Source organism: Malaya genurostris, chromosome 1, assembly GCF_030247185.1.
Source record: "Malaya genurostris strain Urasoe2022 chromosome 1, Malgen_1.1, whole genome shotgun sequence".
Classification (NCBI taxonomy): Eukaryota; Metazoa; Arthropoda; class Insecta; order Diptera; family Culicidae; genus Malaya; species Malaya genurostris.
Window position 1 is genome coordinate 23,311,463 of NC_080570.1, and position 24,728 is coordinate 23,336,190.

At 36.9% G+C, this 24,728-nt stretch overlaps 1 protein-coding gene across 4 annotated transcripts in view; it reads left to right on the forward strand.

The window, feature by feature from the left end:
• The first annotated feature begins 231 nt into the window (after positions 1–231).
• The window catches only part of LOC131434875 (ankyrin repeat and fibronectin type-III domain-containing protein 1-like), a 359,205-nt gene continuing 334,708 nt past the window's right edge, over positions 232–24,728 (forward strand). For 2 of the 4 annotated variants that reach the window (XM_058602104.1, XM_058602130.1), the window contains exon 1: positions 232–909. The gene's annotated coding sequence lies outside the window, so the exon portion shown is untranslated. The remainder of the gene's footprint in view (positions 910–24,728) is intronic. The other 2 variants (XM_058602114.1, XM_058602121.1) reach the window with 2 other exon arrangements.

Consider the following 24,728-nt stretch of genomic DNA (forward strand, 5'->3'; position numbering starts at 1 on the left):
CGGAATATCTTTGAATGAGTTCCACCGAACATCAAGCGTTCATTCCTATCTCTTCCGTTACGTGCTGATGCTGATGCAGGCACTCACGTTCATGGAACTGTCAGAAGCTTTTCCTTAGTGACCCAGTCATATGGAAAGCCGTTCATCCGAACGGCCCGGAAACAGAAACTCGATAAGGACGACGACGATGGCAAGTCAGCTGTGAGCCGAATCTACTAGCAGTCAGTATCGTCGCGTATCCTGAACCAGTCTGGTCGTTCGGAATCCAGTGTACGATTAGTCGTTGGTTTAGTGCTGTTTTTTTTCTGGATAATCTCTGCTCATCCACGTGTACTGCGTAATGTAGCTTTCTAGCAGGATGATTTCCAACGAGTGTTGCGAGCTTTAGGTGCCAAATATTGAAGGAGTACCAGGTTACCGAACCATAAGCAATTGATAAAATATATATATCGTATGATTGCGTGCTGTTTTGTATGTATTTGCTTGCTAGTGAAAACAGGGAAGGGAAGTTGTCTTGATTTTTTCCAAGTGCGGTAGCTATTCGAAGCCGGTGTGGGAGGACAAGCGGCTGAAGCAGATGATATGTGTCACTGGCGGTTGTAACCGCGTCAACCAAAGTGAGCCAAGTGTGTGTGTGTGCATGTGTGAGTGTGTAAGTGTTTCCTAGTGGCCTATCAGTACGCAACAGGAGAAATTTTGTGCGTAATGATAAGGCGCTGTCAAGTGGAAAATTGATCCAGAATGATATGGTGGAAAACTGGCATCGCCGGTATGTCCATTGGTGAATGAGGAACTAGGAAACCGTGCTGAATTGATCATACTATTGCAATCCTCAAGCATTTTGACGGGGTGGTTTATTCCTTTGTAAATAACTAAACTCTTTGGAGAAATCATCGATTTCGAATAACAGTAAGTACAAACAATACACTTCTTGTTGTGCATAAAATTAAAACTTCATTTATTAGTCATCTTAAACAGTTACTTAATTAGGCTGCTTGAAAAAAAAATTACGATATTTTGAGTTACCTCAAGTTATCAAGGTTCAAAGCTTTATTCAAAGCCCAATACCGCTCGATAGGTCGTCTCTTCCGGTACAACATGGACTCCATACGCTTCATATTCATTCTAAAACATTTTTGGCGTAGTGACAAGATGCCAAATCAAACCAGACTAGCGATAAACTGTCATTCATGCGTAGGAATGGTAACAATCGCTTCTTTAGGCGTTCTTCGCGGAATATTTCCTGGTTTACTGTTTTTTTAGTGATGAAGGTTTGCTTTGCTCGATAACAGCTGCATATTGCTTGCCAAACTAAATATTTTTTGGGATGCTTGGCCTGTTTCTTCATTCTGAAGTGCTCCTGTACACCGTTCCGTGACATTTCAGTGTAAAAAAAGACATTTCGAGAAGCTGCTTGATGTCTTCCAGCACATAAGTTTCATCGTCCAATATCAAGCAGGAAAAAATCGTCAAATATGCGGGATACAACTTGTGAGACCGGGTTTTTGCTGTCTTATTCTGTTCCACATTATGACGTCTTATTTTTCTTTACTTAGGAAGGTAGCAAAACTGAGTGAGTATTATTTTGCTAATTTTAAATGAAGATTTCAATGAACCTCAGATAAGGCAGCATCGATTTCGACCAAACTAGTTGCCAATGGAAGGTCTTCCAGGAAGTATGTATGTTTTTGTTTTTAGATTTGATGATTACTTTTCAAGTTATACAAACTAGAATTTCTAAATTTGCAGTTTTTTTTTGATAATATCTGTCACAATTGACCTTGAAAACTGAAAATTGTTCCAAATTTAGATACCTGATACCAATCAAACGAGTTGTATATTGTAAGAATCCGTCAACTAACTCCGAGATATCGATTTTTTCGCCATATCGCAATAGTTTGGGTTTTGAACGAAGTGCGATGAAATGACACTTGAACTCAAAATTAGACACAGTTTCAATACAATCATATCTGAGTGATTGAAAGATGGAATACAGTATTCTTAAGCACCGTATTTTAGCTGGACTTGTTTTTAGCACGTTTCCTTTTTGGCAACGTAACTGTTCAACTACGACGTGTTAAAACTTATATTGAAAAATCTGCATTATCTTCGATTTAAAAGTGATGTCATACAAAAAACGAAATTTTCATATCAATCAAACATATTCGAAAAAAATGTGTATACTTTTTTAAATTGTCCTGTTTATTTTTAATGATTGTTCACGGCTTTCTCTGTCTCTTTTCGATTGGCAAACGATTTATTTCTGAAATTGCCCGACGTTTCGGCCTTGCCGTACCGTGCCGTACAAAATCATTGAACGTCTTACCGTTAGCAATCAACATCTTTGACAAATACGACATAACAAAAGTTCTGAATAGTTTAGTAAATCATGTTATCAAATACGACATAACAAAAGTTCTGAATAGTTTAGTAAAGACTGTAGACCATTCCGCGGTTAATTTTTAACTTTTGGTTGAAATCTGACACTTGAGCGGTTATTTTGTGTCGACCAGTTAAATTTAACTTAAACTGCGGCCCATTTCAAAGTTTGAGGGATGGAAAGTTATTTGTGTTTATTTTGCACTGGAAATAATTGTAACTAAAGAATTGAAATTAGAATTTTCTTTGCAAGATTTTTTTCTGTGTTGGAAAATAATCACCGATCTGTCAAAAATAACCATGATTTCGAGCATGGTTATTTTTGACAACATCGAAATACCCGCTCGAGTGTCAGATTTCAACCAAAAGTTAAAATTAACCTCGAAATGGTCCACAGCCTAAATAACCCGAAATAACTTTCCATCAGGCCGCAAATGCGAAATGGGTGCAGTTTTAGTTTAATTTAACTACTTGATAGGAAATAATTGTTCGACTGTCAAATTTTTACTAACAGTTAAAATAATTCACGAGATTATTCACGACCTAAATTGGACAGATTTTAATTCTTCGGAGAAACCTTCATAAAAGCGTAACCTCAAAACTTATGCATGGAGTACTGAAATAAACTAAATAATCTAAAAATGGAACGAAGTTCCTATTTTGTTGGTTTATTCCGTAAAAAAAAACAAATGAAATTTACAACAATTTTCCTACGGTATGAAGTGTTTTCCTCTATTTGCTGTCAATGCAAGTTACCTTCTTTCTGGTAAGAGTCAGCAATTAACACCGGTAAAGCTGTACCAGCTCAAGGGAATCGAACGATTCCGGGTAGTTTCAACAACATCCGTTATTTGTATCCCGGTATTTTCAGCCACAAAAAAAAACACCCAAGGGACGGGACTGGGGAGCTGGAATGCTCGAAACGATTGTTTTCAACTTAAGATTATTGCTTGTTTTATGAGTTTGGCACTGATGCGAAAAGGATAAGCCTTTGCTCGCCTGAAAGCCCTCGTGGTGCCGATACCGTATGATGATTTAAGTTTCCGGTTTGTTGTGCCACAACACAAAACACTAGTTGTAAGCATCGTAAAATGTTTACCACATCGGCAAAAAGCTCCCGGCATGACGCACTCGAGTTGAACATTTCTTCCAACAGCCACGTTCCGACTGTTATGAAACTGCTCTATATTTAGTAGCAAAATCATGCTTCGAAAATGACTCACACAAAATATTGGAACCACTTTTGAAGAGTTAGTTCAGCTGATTTTGAGCCATTCTGCAGAAATGTGCTCTTTTTAGGTTCGGAAATAGAATAAAAGGATTAGAAACTTACTTTTTGCGGAGTCCAAATCATTTTTTTGACAGTTGTGTGAAAGATACATCCGCTTGTGAGAAATTTGGACAGTTGGCAGAAGCCTAGCAAGATTCCGGCAACTGTCAAAATTTTGCAGGCGAAATTGCGTCATTCTTGCACCACGTGACGTCTTTGATATTCATCAATTCTGCATGTACATTCAAAAATGAGCGTTGAGACCAGATAAATGAAATAAAATTGCTGGTATATTGTGAGATGAAGCTTTGCATATCATGTTTGGTAGTGCAAAAGCTATGTTATTGCTCTTCATTTAAACTTCTAATTGAAAAAATAAAACCAAAAGCGCTAAATATAAGAACCGATTCAAACTGGTGCTGCCAGTTTAATATGGCAACAATCCGGCAGAAACAGAACCGTTATAACCGCTAGGCGAAATTCACTGCCGGAAACGGTTGTTGCATTGTTGTCAGACTCTGGCCGGAATTCTGCCAACACTCCGGCAAAACCGTCTGGCAAACGCTGCTAGGCGTCTGGGTGGCAAAACCCGGGAGGGTCAATTTAGAATATTGTTTAAACAGTTTTTCGCTTTTGAACTTTTCAAATTATTCGATTAGTTTAATGATAGAATACGAGTTTCAAACTAATCGATTAAATATTACTCCATTATCAGGGTAGGTAATAGATTACTCGATTAATCGATCGATATTACGACATCCCTGACTGTGAGATCAGTTGAATTTCCGTACCTATTTTATTCCTGACAAATTTGCAGCACTTCTGGCACATGAAAATGTGTACATTTTCATAGTATGTCCAATTGTACACACAAAAATTAACAAAAACAATGATTTTCTTTTCTACTAATAAACAGTTTCAAGTCAGACAATTTAATCTAGACATTTCGATTTTATTTAATCAAATCTCAATCTTAGTAACACAAAAAACAATACTACTGGTAGAAATAAATGAGACGATTTCAATAACCGCTGACTTGTCTTAATTACAAAAAGCCAATTTCACATGTATACGACATGTGTGAATTTCGCAACCTTCACTGCTTCGCATCCACAATTGTAACAGTGCATTAATACTACAGACTGACTTATTGGCGACAAATATTTTCTATCAAACAATTAAATTAAGCGGAACAAATGAGAGTGAAAGAAATAGCAAACACAGAATTTTGATGTCGATTGTTTTATGTCGGATTTGCATATTGCAGTGAAAGAAACTATCAAAATGCTGTTCAGGATTAATTTCTGCCATTCAGAAGGGCCAAATTGTGGGATTCTCTGCGATATTGAACGCTGTTCGGAACAATTATCTCGATTTGTCTCAAATGGTAGTTTTATTTGCGCTCGTTTGGTGCGAATTTCGCACTGCGAAAAATATTCAAAGCTAATAAAATTATTCTAGATTTGCATTAAACTGATGATTTTTATCTTCGATTTGCAAAGAAGAAATCTTTATAGTTCTTTAGATAACGTTTGGAACCATTAGAAGGGCTGATTTTGCATAATGTCCACCTTTCGTTGTATTTTACTCCAATGCAAACGACCTGGTCTTCTGTGAAGGGAAACTAACTCTGCCAACGTCCTTCAATTGATCCAATATTGAACTGAATTCTTGATACTGAAACTGGAACTGAGCTCTGAACCTGAATCAACCGTCTAATAATTCATAAAAGTGACAGTAAGAGTTTTGTCTTTTTTCGATTTGTTTACATCTATGTTCACTGGCTGAATAATCAAGCCATGTCCTCTTGAATTTTTAGTAAAATTGACTGGTTTCTTGAGTATAGTGTGACAGCTGTAGTATCCTGAGTTATTCGATAGCTACCACAAGTTGAGTATGATTGTGTTAGTGTGTAGGCTGGGTAGAAGTGGGAGGTGGTGGGAGACAGCGAGTGGGCAGGGTTGCCACATATACAGATTGATCTGTATTTTACAGATTTTTCAGATAAATTTGTGACCAAGATTCTGTATATACAGATTACTGAAATTCTTATACCCGAACCCGACCCGTACCCGAGTGATCAGCAAAAAAAATTACCCGTACCCGATCGAAAATTGAAAAAATTACCCGTACACGATCAAGAATTAAAAAAAATTACCCGTACCCGACAAAAAATAAAAAATTTTACCCGTACCCGAATAAAAATTACCTGTACCCGTACCCGACCCGAATGAGTAGTAAAAATTTTACCAAAATTCAGGATGGAAAAAATAAAGTGTTTTAGAGCAAATTCAGCAGTTAAAACTTCTATATGTAAGATCCATAATAGAACAGAAACTGGAACAAACGTGTCCCCAGCAAGCCGTTCTAGTTTTATTTATTCGACCAGTTCTTCTATCAAATTTAAAACTGGTCTACGATGCCGTTCTATTTTTTGTATATTTGAAACACGAATAAAACACTACTGGGGCTGCCAGTTTTTTTTGTTATAAAATCCAGATTAAAATTTTGTAACTGACATAAATTATGCATCTAGAACTAGAACACTCCTGAGCATGCCCTTAGATAGCGAGCCGTATCAAGCTCTAGTTTGTAAGTAAAATACATTAAAATGCTTGTTCACATTTAAACATATAAATACACTGTGAAGCATGAATAGATTTCCAATGTCTATGGTACTTTATACTCATTTACAACGCAAAAGGAAGTAATATCTACTCAAATTTTTCGAGAAGCATATTTACCCAAAATGTCGTAATACGTCGTAATAATTTTTTTGTTACAATTTTTTACTATTAAGCAAAATAAATTATAATTTTGATTTAAATTAATCTGTCAACTATGACTGTTTTGTAAACCTCACAAACCCACACCAACGATGTTAACGGTAGCTGGTGATTTTTACAGCCATTGAACCTCTACGCCACCTCCGGTGGAACCAACAACGAGTGAACACGGTGAAAATTTGAGTATTTCACGAGAAAAGATTTTCATCCGTACTTTTGCGACTCCACGTTGTCACGCATCGAGATTTTCACTTGTAGTCCAGTGAAAAGAAACGAAAATTAACTGGCAATATAGCCCAACTTGCTGTGCCATCAATCGGTGTCATTTCAAGTGAGGTGACACCACCCAGAAGTGACTAATAAGAAGAACTTCTATGCAGATTTTCTGAAATAAATGTTTATGATTTTATGGTTAGAATCCTAATGATTTATATGAAAATTTCAAAAATCTTCAACCAATATTTAAAATAACAGTTTTCTGGTATCTGAATGCGATATGAGTACTACACTACATTTTATATATAAATCAAATAAATTTTACTGGATTGTGCATTAAACAGCTTTGAAATGCCAGTCCATTAAAACCTACGTGGAAAGTAGGGTCTGACCGCAACATCTTAAGGCTAAGGCAGTGTGTCTTAATAAATATGTTATATAAAAGTAAAAAGTAAGTAAGGTGGAAAGAATTCACATAACTTTTCACGTAACTATGGTTGATCGTTTTTTAAATGAAGAAAAGAAATGTTTTTCTCTGGAAAAAGGTGCCAGTTGTCAGGTCTGGTTCTAGGCGCGAATGTCAAAACCCCTTGAATCAAATTGTTTATTTTTCGGAAGAACTGTTTTGCAATAAAAAATACTCGTCAACATGTAAACATATTTATGTGAAGTATAAATGGTCGGGTAATCGATCCGGAAAAAAATTTACCCGTCCCGAGTGAGCAGTAATTTTTTTTACCCGTACCCGACCCGTACCCGAGTCAGCAGTAATTTTTTTTTACCCGTACCCGATTAAAAATAAAAATTTTTACCCGTACCCGACCAAAAACCCGCCGGGTGCGGGTGTACGGGTCAGGTTTTGGGTAAAATACCCGAGACCCTACCATCTCTACCACAGAGCCACTGAAGCGTACCGAACGTGAGTGCCTCGTAGCGAGAGAACGTGAGTGCTTCGTCGATATGACCGGGTTCTAGTGCATGTCTGCACTTATGTTCAGTTCTGTGAGTGTCTAGAGTTTCATGATTAAAGTAACGTGTATGAAGGAAAGAGTTTCAATCGCTGCTAGACACATCTTCGTATATCTGGTGTAATTCACTGAGAAGCGGTTAGAGAGCTGCTGAATTCGTTCCTTGATTCATGATTATGTACTCCATCTAAACAGTAAACTTAGGGCTGCCATCCCAAGTAACATTTTTAATATTAATAAATACTTGTAGCTGTCTTCAATGCTACATAACAAATCTTGCAATAAAACTTTAAACTCCACGAAAGCCTACTGAAAACCTATATAAGAGCATGTTCCTGCCAAGTGGACCATTCTTCATAAGGTTTATAAATCAAAATGAAGAATCAGCATAAACCTGCTTTAAAACTCCCAATTCAAGAAAATTTTGAAACCAGCTTTACGATCAACATTAAATTTATTTGGATGGAATGAATTTCGCTATGAATAAACTGACGTTTTGATAATATTTTTCTTGAAGACGTGTGTGTCATGTCTACTCTGAATGCAATCAGTAAGAATATATTAGATTTTTTACGAGTTTGAGGCTGTTTCCGAACGTAAAAACTTCATGCGCTTTTATTTTTATCGTGAATGTAAGGATAAAAATAGGAATTATAACTAATCGCCTTGAGATAAATGCGGTTTTTGCGAAAGTCTTCATGATTTATGAAAATTATTTTTTGTGATTCATCGTCATTTTTGTATAAAACTATTTCGTGGCGTTAAAACTTGTGCATAGATTCTGAAAACGAATCATGAAAGTCCATAATATTTCCTCGTTTTTGCATTTCGAAGTTTATTTGATGTCAATAAATGCTACGGTATAGAACATCATAATGGCGGCCATGAAATTTCCTTTAATGCAAATTACACTTAACCTAAGAAGCAATAAATCAAATAGCCTACAACTAATGTGTCATAAATGTACTTTAGAACCCTCAAATTTGCTCTGAGTGAAATTGTCATCCAGTGAACACGCACACACACAAAACTAGATTTATGAAAGAATTTAACTGACAATAATGTTTTAAAGAAAATGTTTGAAAGCAATATTAAGAGTGTTTGCATGGTTTTATCCTAGTGCAAATTGTATTGTTTGCAGTTCTGTTGTTAGTGTAGGTAAAGGGTTTTATAGAAGCTTTGCAAACCATGATATTACTGGTTAAAAGAGACACTTATTATAGTTGTCATAAAACAGGTAGTGATTGAAAATCAATTACAAAACTCCTATAAATTATAATCAAAACCATAAGGCATTCGAATTGTTACTTGGGATATTTACAGTTTTGTGTGTAAAACAACTGAACTTTTCAATCTATTTTGCTACACAGATTTTGAATCGCAGATCCTAGTTTTAGGAAACTAAAAAATGACGGACTGATTTTTTAGAATTTTCAATCAGTTATCCATGTTTTGAGTATTACCCGAATGTTAATATTCAATTATAAATAGTTACATTGTTTTTTTGTTATTACCTAGAAGTACTAATATTTTTTATTCTTTTTCTTTGGGTTCAGCCAGGGCGTCCGAAGGTATGCAGCATAAACAAGTTTATACTGATAGAATAGATAATCACAAGTATGGTGTCCTGAATTAAATTATAGCTACAATGAATTTGTGAATAATGAGAGAAGTGTGTAGGTTCTGTGTACGTGTGTTAGCATTAAGATTGATAACCATGATAACCGGAATATCACAACAAGTAACCTTCTGAGCCGTTGCAGTCGTATCAAATTTCTGATACTAATTAATTCTGTTGTTGATGGGAAGGATGTGGTATCCTGAGTTATTCGATAGTTACCACAAGTTGAGTATGATTGTCTTAGCGTGTAAGCTGGGCAGACGTGGGAGATGTTGAGAGACAGTGAGCAGAGATGCCAGGTCTGCAGATTTGTCTGTAAATCTGCAGATTTGGGGTATAGTGCTGCAGACATTTTTTGTTGTGCAGACTTTTGCAGACTTTTGAAATTCTCGCAGATTTTTACAGACTTTTGAAATTCTCGCTGACTTTCATCTATATTTACAGAAAAATTTGAAATTTCCGCGACCTTTTTTTTTTTTTTTGCTCGCCAAGTCAGTTTTGCATGTCATACTTTATAGAGAAATTGCTGCCAGCAAGCCATACTTGCTGACTGCAGATTTTTTTTCAGATTTACAGACCCTGTCTGCAGACATTTGAAATTTTTACCTGGCATCTCTGACAGTGAGTGAGTGTTTACATGTGTTCACATTAGATTAATATCCACGATTAGGCAAATATCACAAATATAGCATGAGTAAAATCACGAGTTTTCAACTACCGTTTTTCGTATGCATCCTATTTTAGATACGAAAATATATCTGCATTTCCTTTAATATAAGCTACAATCCCTCCCCATGCTATTTTTATAAACCATTCATTATAGCAATTACGGCTTATGGCCGAAAATAGCTTCGACTTGGGTTCAGCGAAAACTTGTAACCTGCTTCAATGAAAGAAAATCAGTGGTAACAAAAAACAACTTGCCAGCTAATCACACCAGTAATATTGATTATCAATTTATTTCCTTGTTCGTAGTACAAACTTGCTTTTTCCGGGTATAAATAATGTACTTACAGTTAAGTGTAAAATTGTGTACTGCAAAGAAATGAGACTTTATTCTAAAAAAATCAAGTTATGAAAAATAGTCTGAAGGTTGTTTTTCTTCTGCGATATTTGATAGGTTGTGTTGCATGTGAACAAAATGTCTTGGGCTAAAATTAACCTTAAATTAAGTTTACGTTTCGTCTTCGACTCATCAGTGCGTCAGCAGATTATGCTGACGCAAACCCCCGGATCAACATAATCCGCTGAGCAGACGTAAAGTTAATGCTATTTGCAAGACACTTTTTTGTACACAAGAAGTGTAACGTCTAAACTGACGTCTCGAACGAAACAAGTTTCGGCTTACTGGCCGTACAGATTGTGATAATTTGAAGGGGAAAAAGCTTGCTTTTACCCCCAAATTTATGCTAGGTGCACATAACCATTTTAAATTAAGTTTACGTTTCGTCTTCGACTCATCAGTGCGTCAGCAGATTATGCTGACGCAAACCCCCGGATCAACATAATCCGCTGAGCAGACGTAAAGTTAATGCTATTTGCAAGACACTTTTTTGTACACAAGAAGTGTAACGTCTAAACTGACGTCTCGAACGAAACAAGTTTCGGCTTACTGGCCGTACAGATTGTGATAATTTGAAGGGGAAAAAGCTTGCTTTTACCCCCAAATTTATGCTAGGTGCACATAACCATTTTAAATTAAGTTTACGTTTCGTCTTCGACTCATCAGTGCGTCAGCAGATTATGCTGACGCAAACCCCCGGATCAACATAATCCGCTGAGCAGACGTAAAGTTAATGCTATTTGCAAGACACTTTTTTGTACACAAGAAGTGTAACGTCTAAACTGACGTCTCGAACGAAACAAGTTTCGGCTTACTGGCCGTACAGATTGTGATAATTTGAAGGGGAAAAAGCTTGCTTTTACCCCCAAATTTATGCTAGGTGCACATAACCATTTTAAATTAAGTTTACGTTTCGTCTTCGACTCATCAGTGCGTCAGCAGATTATGCTGACGCAAACCCCCGGATCAACATAATCCGCTGAGCAGACGTAAAGTTAATGCTATTTGCAAGACACTTTTTTGTACACAAGAAGTGTAACGTCTAAACTGACGTCTCGAACGAAACAAGTTTCGGCTTACTGGCCGTACAGATTGTGAAAGCAAGCTTTTTCCCCTTCAAATTATCACAATCTGTACGGCCAGTAAGCCGAAACTTGTTTCGTTCGAGACGTCAGTTTAGACGTTACACTTCTTGTGTACAAAAAAGTGTCTTGCAAATAGCATTAACTTTACGTCTGCTCAGCGGATTATGTTGATCCGGGGGTTTGCGTCAGCATAATCTGCTGACGCACTGATGAGTCGAAGACGAAACGTAAACTTAATTTAAAATGGTTATGTGCACCTAGCATAAATTTGGGGGTAAAAGCAAGCTTTTTCCCCTTCAAATTATCACAATCTGTACGGCCAGTAAGCCGAAACTTGTTTCGTTCGAGACGTCAGTTTAGACGTTACACTTCTTGTGTACAAAAAAGTGTCTTGCAAATAGCATTAACTTTACGTCTGCTCAGCGGATTATGTTGATCCGGGGGTTTGCGTCAGCATAATCTGCTGACGCACTGATGAGTCGAAGACGAAACGTAAACTTAATTTAAAATGGTTATGTGCACCTAGCATAAATTTGGGGGTAAAAGCAAGCTTTTTCCCCTTCAAATTATCACAATCTGTACGGCCAGTAAGCCGAAACTTGTTTCGTTCGAGACGTCAGTTTAGACGTTACACTTCTTGTGTACAAAAAAGTGTCTTGCAAATAGCATTAACTTTACGTCTGCTCAGCGGATTATGTTGATCCGGGGGTTTGCGTCAGCATAATCTGCTGACGCACTGATGAGTCGAAGACGAAACGTAAACTTAATTTAAAATGGTTATGTGCACCTAGCATAAATTTGGGGGTAAAAGCAAGCTTTTTCCCCTTCAAATTATCACAATCTGTACGGCCAGTAAGCCGAAACTTGTTTCGTTCGAGACGTCAGTTTAGACGTTACACTTCTTGTGTACAAAAAAGTGTCTTGCAAATAGCATTAACTTTACGTCTGCTCAGCGGATTATGTTGATCCGGGGGTTTGCGTCAGCATAATCTGCTGACGCACTGATGAGTCGAAGACGAAACGTAAACTTAATTTAAAATGGTTATGTGCACCTAGCATAAATTTGGGGGTAAAAGCAAGCTTTTTCCCCTTCAAATTATTAAAATTAACCTTGTTTTAAAAATACAACGACAGTTATGGGTATACCATAATGTATCTAAATGGTTGGCTATGTGCTCTTTGCTTCCACCACTAATTCGGTAGCTCCATCCGTCTACCCGATTGCCCGACTGTGAACTTCTTCCTTGAAGGCTCTGTTGTGGAAATCCAATAACATGCCCCGCCGAAATACGCTAGCAGAACGATGGTGATAAATTTCCGGAAATTCCAAGTCACTACTAGAAGCAACCCCAAATGAATGAGATTTATTAGTATGAAACGTAGCAGCAGCGGAATGAGGCTAATACATTGTAAAGGTATTTTTGATTTTCCTCCGTGACTTCTGTTTAGTATTGGAAGCAAGTCACGTGCGATTGCGAGTCGGTCGCTACAATAAGAAAGGTTGACAGGGTCAATATTTATTAACCGATATTAGCAGTGTGAAGAAAAATGTCTGGTGTCGTGCAAAGTAAAATTGGAATTGGATAAATCGATGATCACCCATCAAAGGGAAGATTAGATAAGACGGAAATGTATCAATTCACGTTATTATGATACATTAGATAGCACAGTGCCAGGGTCAGCTCACCGTGAAATATGGACTCCATGTGTTTGGATGACAGCAGGCAGCTTCTCTGTAGAATGATTTAATAAAAATGTCTGTTCAAAGCCTTGAAAGAATAATTATCAGCTCAACGACTGAATGATAAGATTATGCAATTTTCAAGTACATCACAGTTCATTTCACAGCATGTTCGTCTTTGTCTATGCTTTCAATGGAAGTTTTAAATGCTCTCGATGCATATCCTGAGAATCAAATTAAATCAAATTTATTTACCTAGAGCCACAGAAAACAGATGAACAGGTTCGCATATGCACTCTGAGTAAAATATGCTCATTCAGCGAATACTTGCCGATGAGCAATTCTACGTAAAATCATCCATATATGGTAAAATTCAGACACGAGCCCACTCGATTTGCATGACACTTTGCACTCGTGATCGGTATGGCAAATAAAGTGTTTTTCCCTGGTCTACACGGAACCGCAAAACAACCTAATTTGGGGGTTCCGCTCAATAACCTAATTTTATGTAAAGTGGTTCTAGGTAGTTTCCGTAAGGCACGTGCAAAAAATACTTAATGTTGAGTAATATTTACTTCACAGTTGAGTCGTATTGACTCCATTTAAGGTTGATACGGTTTACTTAATTTTAGCTTACTGAACAAAACTCTCGCTGTTGGGCGGTTTTGCTCTTTATATTTTGACAAAAATTGAAGGAGCGAATGAAAAAACGGCGCAAAAAACTTCAAATTAAGTGTAAAGAAGACAAATAATAAGTAGTTTTTATTTTCAGTGTAGATATTTTTTCACTCAAGACTATTTTTTGAAAAGGGCGTAAGTGTTTTAAGCAACATTATTTTTAATCAATTATAACACATGGATCAATAAGTCCCGAGACTAACAATGGAAACAACATTTTTTTTGCAAATTTTTTTTTATTCATCAACATAATCACCTTTTAGGGTGATACAATGGTTCCAACGTTTTTCCAATTTTTCAATACCATGTTTATAAAAAATGTATCTTTCGCTTCAAAATAAGCTTCAGTTTCAGCGATGACCTCCTCATTTGAGCCAAATCTTTTTCCCTGGAGCATTTTTTTAAGATCAGCAAAGAGCCAGTAGTCACTGGGGGCTAAATCTAGCGAGTATGGAGTGTGGGGAAGCAAATCAAAGACCAATTCGTTCAATTTCGCCATTGTTTTCATTGTTTTGTTCACTGCTGTTTTTGTTCCATCGAAAGCAATCGCGGCACCCACTTGGAAAAAACCTTTTTAATGCTCAATTTTTCATGAATGATAATAAATACACTTCCATATGATATCTGTGTCATCTCAGCAATCTCACGGAGCTTCACTTTACGATCTTTCATTATTTTCATTTTTTAAACAAACTACAAAACGACTTTACTCCAACCTCGATAACTCAGCTGTTTCTGGTCGTTTCAAGCAAAGGTTAGTACTCTAGAAAGACGTGGTTACTGGTTTACTACGAGCGCCATCTCTGCTTTAGTCTCGGGACTTATTGATCCATGTGTTAACTCGAAATCTATAGCATCTACGAAATTTTCTCTCAGAAGAAGTTGTAGGCAATCAATTGAACTTTTTAAAAGATAGACACAGAAAAAAAAATATTTCAATTTTTCAAAAAATCGAAAATGACATTATTTTTTCAAAATTCTTAAATTATTTGAATTGGTTTTACGTTTCGACTTCGACTCATCAGTGCGTAGCAGTTTATGTTTATTCTTAGTTTTTCCACTATAAGTTTTTTTTTCATTTTACACTACAAACGACGTTAAGTTACAAGAAGGAGAGGTAATCGATAGAAAAGTTTCCCAACGAATAGCTTTTTAACGGTTTTCGAAAACCGATGTTTTCATATGAATTAATGAGTGTGAGTAATGAAATATTATTGCTTCAAACCACACTCAATGAAAAAGTTTATATAGAGCTACTTCCGAAATGCAGTCATTCTCTAGATATATGAGAGACAAACTCGAGAAAACAGATATTTCAAGAAAATATGTCCTTTTTATAAGTTATTCTGGGTTCTCCATAGCCAAATTTATTATTTTTGTAATTCTCATGAAATTTCTACTTCCGAAATGCAGTCATTTTCTAGATATCTGAGAAACAAACTCGAGAAAACAGATATTTCAACGATTTTGTTTTTAGACTTTGTTAAGACGTAAAGCCGCCTTGAGCTAGTTTTAATATGATCAGTATCTAACGGGGAAACAGATTGGAAAACCGACATGTGAACACAATGATGTAATGAAAACCGCGAAAATGTTACCGCAGAGACGGGACTCGAACCCGTAGCTAACTCCTAACCGGGGAAATTGTTTTACCAATTAAACTACCCTGCATATGAAAACACATGAAGAGAAAGTCCAATTGATTGGACGAAACTAAGCATGCTTCGCTCTACTTAGCCACTACGGTATTCACTTACAGTCCCGTATCGACGGAAACAAATTCAACAGAAACACATACAATGATCACGAGTCTATTTCTACCCATCTGTTTTTGCCGCACGATACTGACTTGAGACTTTTGTTTTTGTCTATTTCGCTATCTACGGGATAACACACGATAGTTTCATCCATCAATTTAATGGATCTCCACTAGTGTGTGGTAGCAGCAGTGACGATTGTGTGATCTCAAACACAATGGTAAAGGTAGACAAACCTTTTATTGTCCTTCCGTCCGATTTTGTTTTTAGACTTTGTTAAGACGTAAAGCCGCCTTGAGCTAGTTTTAATATGATCAGTATCTAACGGGGAAACAGATTGGAAAACCGACATGTGAACACAATGATGTAATGAAAACCGCGAAAATGTTACCGCAGAGACGGGACTCGAACCCGTAATGAAGCAATGATATTTTGGTGTACCCTGAATCATTTTTATGTGTGGATCAATATCTTTCCATTCTACATCACCATCGTCACATTCCTCTTGTGACATATTGACATATAAAAAAACGAGATTGTTGTGAAATTATCTCGTTTGCTTTTAGACGTACATGTTCTCTTGCCAAACAAGCTCTAGTTGCTATTCCTTTCAATGTTGCACCGATTGCATCACATGGTCCCTTACCGTACGAGATTGCGAAGAAATGTCACCCCGTATCCATGTTGTATTTTTCCTAAAACTTACAGAGACTTGCGAATTGTTTTCTATTTTCATATGCAGAAGCTGCCCCGTCCGATGCAAAAATTGCCGTTTTCATATTAAATTCGTTGTTTTAAAAACATTATCAACTTGGAAATGAAAACTTGTGCAGCAATTGTGTCATGCTACAAGACATCTGATATTATAACGAAACTCAAATTGTTAATTTTGTCAGAATAAATCCGAATGGATGAATTGTTGTTTGATCATCATTCCAATGATGACTTTTAACAGCATCTTGAAGAATGAACGAATTCATGACAGCCAGACCCCCATCATTCGAAAACGGAGCGAACTAATTTGAACCTCATCATTTTGATTTCTTAAATCATCCGCTAGATCACTGTGTTGGGAGGATGCTCAGATGAGCGAAGCCGCTGATGGTATTATTTCTAAATCATATCCCGATGTAGCTAGCGATATTTCTTCTAAATTATTTCCTGATGTATGCATTGCATTCAATTATACTTAGTTTTTTTTTACCGTCACTACTAACCTCAATCGGATGAACACATTTTAACAGCTCAGCAGTACTGTTTGTAAACAGAAATTTCTTGTGTTTGTTTATTGACAAATTGGATCAGACCATTTACGATCCGTATCGCCTAAATAAAGTTTTAAAACATTTGGCCACGATTGAATACGGTTCGTTTTTGATATTTATTAAATAAAAGTGGCTAGTTGTGAAGTGTAAAGATGATTGTTTACACACTTAAAACCTTTTCTTGAGCTCGGCATAATAAAATGCCGAAACTGATCAGCAACACCTAAATTTGCTGATTGCTCAGTAATTAATACGCATGTTTCTGAACTTCGTTAAATGCATTTACTGATATTTCGGTAAAATGCTTCACTTTGCCGAAATTTGGCATAATTGCTTGCTGACTTTATCAGTAAACAGCAGATATGCCGACATCAGCAGAGACGTTTGCCGAGATTTCGGAAAATGCGCTAGCTGTTGCCGATATTCAGCACGACAGCTGTCATTTATTGTCGCGTTACATTTTCGCTTCGCATTGTGCGATTATTTTCTGATGAAATTCTCGAGTGAAAAAATGGATAATCTTCGAAGAAACGTGGAACCACTTGCAAGTAAAAATATTGAATAAATATAGTGACATGTTTCGCTTTATAAAAGGCGACTTTATCAGATCACATTATAAGGGAAAAACACCCAACACGGGGCTCAAAGAGTCCTCGAGACAAAACTTTGGGGGATATGCGAAAAACTATCCCAAGGCATGGACAAATTCAATAGATCAAAGTAAGTTTATTTTTTGAACAATACCGTATATGCATCATTAAATATTGAAAATATTTGTATATTTATTTTTATTTTCATATTTCCAGCTCGACTCAAGGTGGCCGCATCCGGAAACACCGCTTTTTATTATGCTACATGTTTTAAGGTAGAGGCTTTAAGTACTACTGACAACAAATTTGTAAGCCTGGTGTGTTTATAATGTTTAGAAATTACAAACAAAATTAATTGACTAGATTTTTAATTACTGATGATTCGGTAATTTGTTTTTTTTTTTTTTCATTTTTTCGTTTTTGGATTGCCGAATATTCAGCGAACGTTTCACTGAGCAAACAGTAAATCTTATGCTGGCGATTTCGGCAATATTTGACGTTTGTCAAATTTGAGGGTGCCGAGACGCTCAGTTATTTTATTTTTGCGAGATGATTGCTGATTACTCGGCTGTGCGAATCTCGGCATTTTTTTGCCGAGACTCAGCTAAAAAATTTAAGTGTGTAAGATATGTTCCTCGATTTTGTTTAAGCTTGTTTGTAAACAGTACCGCTGAACTATCAAGGATGAATTTTTGTTCATTTGTGAAGTCACGATAAAAAATCTAATTATATTTTTTATCGTGACGTCACAAATGAACAAGAATTCATCCTTGACAGTTCAGCGGTACTGTTTACAAACAAGCTTAAACATAAATCGAAGAACACATCTCAAACAATCATCTTTACACTTTGCAACTAGTGACTATTATTTAATAAATCTCAAAAACAAACCGTATTCAATCGTGAACAAATGTTTTAAAACTCTATTTAGGCGATATGGATCGTAAATGGTCTCATTCAATTTGTCAACAGACAAACAAAAACATCTATGTTTACAAATAGTACTGCTGAACTGTCAAAATGTGTTCTTTTGATTGAGGTAAGTAGCGATGGTAAAAATCCTAATTAGGTTTTGCACGAACATGCCATAACCTCACAAAATGAACAGAATGAACTTATTTTGACAGTCGACGTGTACTTGTTTACAGTTTAAAAGTTCATCAGAAGTTCATCGTTCGAATGTAAAAATTGCAAGTCGCCTCACACTCAACAGATTCATACATATATCGCTCCTTGATGCTGAAAAAACACATACAGGGCAATCTTTTTAGTTATTTTCAATGTGGAATACGTTTTTAACAGGCACTTTTTCGTCATTTTCTTGCAGTCGCAAAACAAAACAAGTACACAGCAACTGTCAAAGATGAACTTAATTCATCGGCAGTTCATTTGTGTCGTCATCGTGCAAAACCTAATACACGTCGACTGTCAAAAAAAAGGTCATAATGTTCATTTTGTGAAGTTATGTCATGTTCGTGCAAAACCTAATAGCACATGATCATTCCTTTGTCCTTGAATAACATATGTTCGGACAAATGCTCTCATTTATGTATGAAAATCTGAATCGATGCGTATGATTATTTTCAAGCAGTTGATGTAGTGATATCAAGAATTCGGCGATTGATAAGTGACTTCATTTGGAGTTTGTATCCCTATATAAAAAATCAGAGTCGTAACTCTACGTCAAAATTAATCACGATTCCGCAAGTAGAGAGAGTTGATCAATGGCGGTGCTCTTCTTCCAATGGATGGTTTTAGAAAGAAATCCATTCATATGTTGATCACCAGGAAAACGAGGAAAATTTGGTAATCAAAAAGTATTAACGCAATGTGTTGGGAATCCATAGTAATTCAGCATTCATAGTGATTCTTGTAATTACTGGCTGTTTGCGTTGGAAACTGGGGCACGAGGACGACTGTCGTAAGCCTTCCGTATCCAGAAACTACACTGCCAAAATGACAAATCTGCAAAACAAGTGCCGCCAACAGTTGAGATCTATATTCCAATCGAACGTCTGAATGAATTCGAAGCTGCGCTCTCCAGTCAAAATCGATGCTGAAGTGGATTTCCATTTGATTTGGAAATTTTCCCTTCACCCACTGTCGGTCGGTCGGTCGGAATCAGACGGAACGCTTTTCCTGCTACATGTTGACTGTATAAAAATACGGTCGTCGTTATAATCCTGTTTGTCGAGTAGGAAAAAATCCACTTGGCTATGGCGGAAAACTTCCTGCAGGCAGCTCCAAGCATGTGGCATCGGATTTGCGTACATAGTACGAACGGGTTGTGATGCCAAATATCGACTCGAGGGAAATAGAATTTTTGCTGTTCGGGGAATTATGTTGATGTTGTACCACATCCGGACGATGCGGTGGCGGTTGCCTGAAACCAACTTAATCGGAAGAAAATGGAGCTGGAAATTTCGATGTGTAAACGGTAGACAAATCGATTCTGTCGAATGATTTGGATTTAATGGATGCGAGCTTCATCTAGGTGGTTACAAACGCTTTTGTTTATCGAAAGCATTTGAAAGCGGTTTTCGTGAGAATAGAATTCCAGTTTGGGATTTGCAAACCAAGTTGTCCAGAAGTATTATTGAAATTTAAAGCAAAGTTTCTGTCATCACAAAATGAGAAGTAAGGAAGAGATTGTATATCACCGCACAAATAGTTAAAAATTGTTATAACAATATAAACAACTAAAAAAGCAAAACTTTGCATAAAATATCATAACTATCCAATTTATAAATTAGGCAAGTTTGCAAATTTTGTCGTAGCAGAACATTAATTATGAACGAGTAACAAAAATATACAAAAATCATCGAAAACAGTAAACACATAAAATATATAAAAAATATGTAGAATAGCAATAATATTACGAATATCAAAAGTGCTCTTTGATGGAAAACTACTAGACGAAAATAAACCTTCATTCTTCTACTTTCCGATACCGTGTTCGGTTTCTTTCTCTCCCTTGTTTGGTTCCAATGTAACCTGAGAATAAAATGTGTCAGGTTTCTTTGTGCAACCCTGTAACATCTGTAAGAGAAAGGTAATGAATAAATTTGACTCAATGTAGTATAACGTCACAAGTACTAATAGCAGTTATTGTAGGTCCCTACCGGACCTTTTTTCTCGTCATTCTTTTGGATAAGTTTTGGTACAGAATTTCGTCCGCAGGCTTGAACATATAGCGGCTCTAAACTCAGTATTTTTGGATAAGAAAGTTCGGTCAAATGGTGGCCGGAGAAGAAATATCCTTCATAGCTACGACACATCAGGGCCGCCGAGTGGAGAAGAAAAAAGGGGGGAATCCCCTCGGGCCCGAACTTTTGCAGGGGGCACATTTGATATGTGAAATATTTTGTTAAGTTTATGTATTTATTAGTCTCTTAATCCGATGATATTCCCATATCCACAATTTTTGAAAAGTCAGCAATATGGTAAGATCAGGCCTAAGACCTGTATCTGGAATAGTTATAAGTTAAGTTCAAGATCAGATTCAGATCCATGGATGAATTCTGGAAAAGATCCAGAAACCTTAACTTGTGCCCGGGACCTGTATAAAGAAACTGAATTTTGGACCTAGATTCTCGAATTGAAATTGAACTCCAGAACTGAATCTGATTTCTGTAAATGAATTCAAAACCTAAACTCTAGACCTGAAATGTGGAGCGGATTTTTGGACCTGAATTCTATAACTGAGTTTTTGATTGAATTTTAGACCAAGATTCAGGAACAGAGTTCTCAACACCCGGACCAGGACTTTGAACTGAATTCTAAGGCTGTATTTGGGCCCTGGATTAGGGAGCTATAGTTCAAATTCAGAACAGAATTCATTTCAGAAATTTAGAGCCATATTTAAAATTTTGAGTTCATTTCAGGAAATTAATTAATTTCTGAATTTCAGGATAAAAAATAGTTTACAAATTTCAGATCCAGAATGCAGGATCAGAATTCAATTCCAGAATCCAGATCCAGAGTTCAGAAGCTGAATTCCGAAACAGTATTTTGGTCTTTGATTCTGAAGCCTTACGTTCTTCTCGAGATTTCGAACACTTCCACGATCAATTTTTTTTATTCATGATTCCCCATAGGTTTTCGAACCACTCCATCACTTACACATGGATCAATAAGTCCCGAGACTAACAATGGAAACAAAATTTTTTTGCAAATTTTTTTCTATTCATCAACATAATCACCTTTTAGGGTGATACAATGGTTCCAACGTTTTTCCAATTTTTCAATACCATGTTTATAAAAAAATGTATCTTTCGCTTCAAAATAAGCTTCAGTTTCAGCGATGACCTCCTCATTTGAGCCAAATCTTTTTCCCTGGAGCATTTTTTTAAGATCAGCAAAGAGCCAGTAGTCACTGGTGGCTAAATCTGGCGAGTATGGGGGGTGGGGAAGCAGATCAAAGACCAATTCGTTCAATTTCGCCATTGTTTTCATTGTTTTGTTCACTGTTGTTTTGTTCCATCGAAAGCAATCACGGCACCCACTTGGAAAAAACCTTTTTAATGCTCAATTTTTCATGAATGATAATAAATACACTTCCATATGATATCTGTGTCATCTCAGCAATCTCAAGGAGCTTCACTTTACGATCTTTCATTATAATTTTTGTCACTTCACTCACATTTTCCGGTGTAACGGCTTCCACAGGTCTACCCGAGCGTTCCGCGTCATTTGTGTCGGTACGACCACGTTTAAACTCGGCGAACCACCGACAAATCGTAGCTTTTGATGGACAAGAGTCCGGATAACATTTTTCAATCCATTATTTCGCTTGCACGGTGTTTTGACCCATTAAAAACAATGTTTTATCACAACAAAAAATTTCTCATCGCATTCAGTAATAGCCGTTCAACCGAGAAGGTTGTGTATAGAAGCGTACAGTTTAATAACGCTGGTTGGTTTACACGCGTTAAATACGACAACGGTTGAACTACAGGTAGAGACCTGTTGGCAGCAGCCGTTAAAACGTGTAGTCGTGCTGCATAAGAGAGCCCTAGTGCTGGGCCAAGCTGGTGAAGGAAACAACAAAGGGCGTTTCCCAAGCTCTACCCAGGCCACAATACACAGCCACAAGTGCTGAGCAAGAGAGTGCAAAGGCACATCGAAGAAGGAGAGTGCAAAGGCACATAGAAGCAGGAGGCAAAGGCACACCGGTGCGAAGGCACTTCGGTGCAGAAGCATATCGGTGCGGAGCACTAGGAAGAAGGAGACAAGACAACTCGGTCTTTCCACTGCCATACAACACGCAGGTATACACCGGTGACCTGCGCTGGTTACAGCTGGCGAAGACGAAAGCAAATCGGAATTCGAGTGGTGCTGGATGTCAGGTAGCAGTAGCATCACATCATATTCTATCGCTACAGTGAGCTTCAGCATTGTATCAACGTCCAGATACATCCAACAAGAACATCTAGAGCAACGAGGATCTACACGGCAGTGCAACGGAGATAGACAACAATTTCAAGGTAGAAGTTTTTTCTTTTCCTTTTGATTGAGTACTGTGTAGTGTTGGTTTCAAATTTTATTTTAAAGTTTAGTTAAAAATTTTAATGTAATGGATGAATCCATGGACGTAAATCCTAGCATGAATCCGATACCCCCACGAACGAAAAAATATCAGGAGAGCTCTTCTGGGCCTTGGATAGTCTTTTTTAGACGTATATCAAAGCCATTAAACATTTTTCAAATTAATAAAGGTTTGACATCACGATACTCTTCAATCAAAGAGATCATAAAAGTAAATAACGATAAAATTCGTGTTGTGGTAAATAATTTGAAACACGCGAATGATATTGTCTCTTCGGAACATTTCAATAAAGAGTATAAAGTTTACATACCCTCCAAAGATGTCGAAATTGACGGTGTTGTTACCGAAGCGAGTCTTTCGGTAGATGATTTACTCAAGCATGGTGTTGGTCGTTTCAAGAACTCTATGCTTGAGGGTGTGAAAATACTGGAGTGCAAACAACTGTACTGTAGTTCATGAAGAGGGAAACAAAGTTTATCGCCCATCAGACTCGTTTCGAGTGACATTTGCCGGATCTGCGTTGCCGTCCCATGTCTATGTCGATAAAATTCGCCTCCCTGTTCGGCTTTTTGTTCCAAATGTAATGAATTGTACGAACTGCAAAAAATTCGGCCACACAGCTACTTACTGTAGTAATAAACCAAAATGTATTAAGTGTGAAGGGCCTCATAAAGATAATGATTGCAACAAGGAAATTGAAAAATGTATTTATTGTGGGAATAGTCCTCATGATGATATTTCAGTATGCACTGCATTTAAAGTGCACAAAGACAAAATTAAGCTTTCTTTAAAAGCACGGTCTAAGCGCACATATGCAGAAATGCTTAAAACGGTCATTGATGTCCCCCCTTTGGAAACCGAAAACGGGTTTTCAAATCTAGAGGAACCAGAGGACTCTGACTCTGACGAAAATAGTGAAGGTAATTCGTTTATCACTACCCAAGGGTCAGTTAAGAGAAAGAAGTCTTCCTCCAAATTACCAAAAAAGACACCTAAAATTTCATCTTCAAAAAAAGATCCCCGTGTTAAACAAAAAAAGTCAAAACCAAAGACTGTGCCTCCTGGTTTGTCAAATTCACAAACCAATCCAGGATCTAGTACAGAAAAAGATAATAATCCAGTGGGCTCCATTTCACAGCCACCAACAGGATTACTGAAGTTTTCGGAAATTGTTGAATGGATTTTCTCAGCATTCAATATATCTGAACCCTTAAAGACCCTCATAATGGCATTCCTTCCAATAGCTAGAACCTTTTTGAAGCAGTTATCAGCTCAATGGCCAATTGTCTCAGGTTTTGTATCTTTTGATGGATAATTTATCACCAGTCGCAAATGATACAATCACTGTCCTGCAGTGGAATTGTCGAAGCATCATGCCAAAACTTGATTCATTTAAAATATTATTGCATAGTCAAAAATGTGATGTATTTGCTTTATGCGAAACATGGCTTACTTCAAACATAGCTTTAAATTTTAATGATTTTAACATTATACGTCTCGATAGAGACTCTCCGTATGGTGGAGTGCTTTTGGGAATTAAGAAATGCTATTCCTTTTATAGATTAAACATCCCTTCAACTTCTAGTATAGAAGTTGTTGCTTGCCAAATAAACATTAAAGGCAAAGATATTTGCATAGCTTCGGTTTATATTCCTCCAAAAGCACAAGTTGGACAGCAACAGCTTAATGAAATGGTTGAAGCCCTTCCTGCACCACGATTGATTCTGGGGGATTTAAATTCGCACGGTATTATGTGGGGTTCCGTTTACAATGATAGCAGATCATCTTTAATACAAAACATTTGTGACAATTTTAGCATGA